This window comes from Humulus lupulus, chromosome 2 (genome assembly GCF_963169125.1).
Source record: "Humulus lupulus chromosome 2, drHumLupu1.1, whole genome shotgun sequence".
Taxonomy (NCBI): Eukaryota; Viridiplantae; Streptophyta; class Magnoliopsida; order Rosales; family Cannabaceae; genus Humulus; species Humulus lupulus.
The window spans coordinates 194,089,788-194,091,821 of NC_084794.1; the positions used below are offsets into that span (position 1 = coordinate 194,089,788).

General features: G+C 38.6%; 1 non-coding gene across 1 annotated transcript; it reads right to left on the reverse strand.

Annotated features, from left to right (window-relative positions):
* Positions 1-531: 531 nt before the first annotated feature.
* Positions 532-635, reverse strand: LOC133820145 (small nucleolar RNA R71). The gene has a single exon (XR_009886575.1). It is a non-coding gene; the product is annotated as a small nucleolar RNA R71 (small nucleolar RNA).
* Positions 636-2,034: the final 1,399 nt, after the last annotated feature.

Genomic DNA, 2,034 nt, shown 5'->3' on the forward strand with positions numbered 1-2,034 from the left:
GTATATGCGAGGAAGTAGAGAAAAGAGACTCATACCAATAGATCTTGAAATTGAGAGAACGTGCAAACAGAACCGAAAGATAAAGAAAATGTTGGACTTTGCCAAGGCTGAGAACACAAACAACATTGTCAACAACAATGCAAATTTGGGTAATGTAGCTAAAGTCGATCCGCCATTGAGAAACTATGTACTCCCTAATGTTACGGGGATACATTCAAGCATTCGTCCTCCTACTGTTGAGGCAAATAATTTTGAGATAAAACCCTCAATTATTCAAATGGTACAGAATTGTGTACAATTAGGGGGATTACCAAATGAGGATCCCCATACCACAAATTTTTTAGAGATGTGTGCGAAATTCAAAATGAATGGGGTGAGTAACGATGTTATAAGATTAAGATTATTCCCGTTTTCATTAAGAGACAGAGCTAAGATCTAGTTGAATTCATTACGAGCCAACTCTATAGTTACTTAGGAAGATTTGGCTCATAAATTCCTTGGTAAATATTTTCCTCCTGCGAAGTCAGCCCGGATAAGAGGAGAGATTAATAATTTCCATCAGTTGGATGGGAGTCTTTATATGATGCATGGGAACATTTTAAAGAGTTGCAAAGGAAATGCCCACATCATGGAATAAAGAAGTGCCTGTTGGTTCATACATTTTACAATTGTTTGGGGGGAAATAGAAGGACAATTATAGATGTAGCATTGAGAGGAGAATTTATGAGAAAAAACGCTAATGAAGCATATGAATTATTGGAAGAGATGGCCATGAATAACTATAATTGGTCTACTGAGCGTGAGAATAAGAAGGTGTCAGGAGTTTTAGAGGTCGATCATATTGCTTTATTGACTGCTCAAGTGGCATCTCTAACCAAGAAATTGCAACAGAATAACCTCGCCGCACAAGCAATGCAAGTACAAAATGTCATGAGTTGTGAGATTTGTGGGGGACCGCATTCTTATGAACAATGCCCGAGCACAGCTAGTTGCTCAACAGATGTAAATAATATGCCTTTGGAATAGGCACATGTTATTGGTAACTTTTCAAGACCTACACCGAACACATACTCAAATTCATATACTCCTGCATGGAAATATCACCCTAATCTATCTTGGAAAAATAATCAAGGGTTACAACTGCAGTATCCGCAGTACCTACCTCAACAACCCCTCATCAACCGACTTATGGACTACATTCTAGACCTTATTATGATCCAAACCCAAGCCCATCTCATCCACCACCACATCCTCCAATTAACCCACCAACAATCCAGACAAACCAATTAAATCAATTCATTACAGAGACAAGGTCTTCAATTAGGAATTTGGAGACACAAATAGGTTAATTGGCTAAAATGTTTTCTAGTAGACAGCAAGGGAATTTGCCTAGTTCCACATAGGTAGTTCCTAAAGAGCAATGTCAAGCTGTCACTCTAAGGAGTGGGACTAAGTATGATGGACCTACAGTGGATGACAAGGGGAAGAAGACAAAGGATCAACATGTTACTAGTCCAATACAAGAGGAGGTTACTGAAGACCTTCCAAAGACATAAAAGCCAAAGTACACTGAGCCTAAACTAAGGATTCCATATCCTCAATGGTTTCGAAAGGCCAATCTTGACAAACAATTCTCCAAATTTCTTGAGGCACATTAACATCCCTTTTGCAGAGGCTCTAGAACAAATACCTTGTTATGTGAAGTTTATGAAAGAGATATTGTCTAATAAGAGAAAAATGGAGGATTATGAATGTAACGACCCGAATTTGCTAATAAGGCTTAGGGCCTTGATTACCATGCCTGGAGGAAAATAAGTGAATTATGGTTATAATATGTGATTAGAGATGCATGTTTAGGTGAATAAAATAGGCATGTGGGCCCCGTCTGGCTATTAGGGGTGTGATTGTAATTTTAGCCCGTTGAGGGCATAAATGTGATAATTGTGATATACTTGTGATATATCTATGTTGCACAATCCGAGACAGTTCTAAGGAGCGGTTAACTAGAAAGTCACAACGGGGTCGAAAATCCGA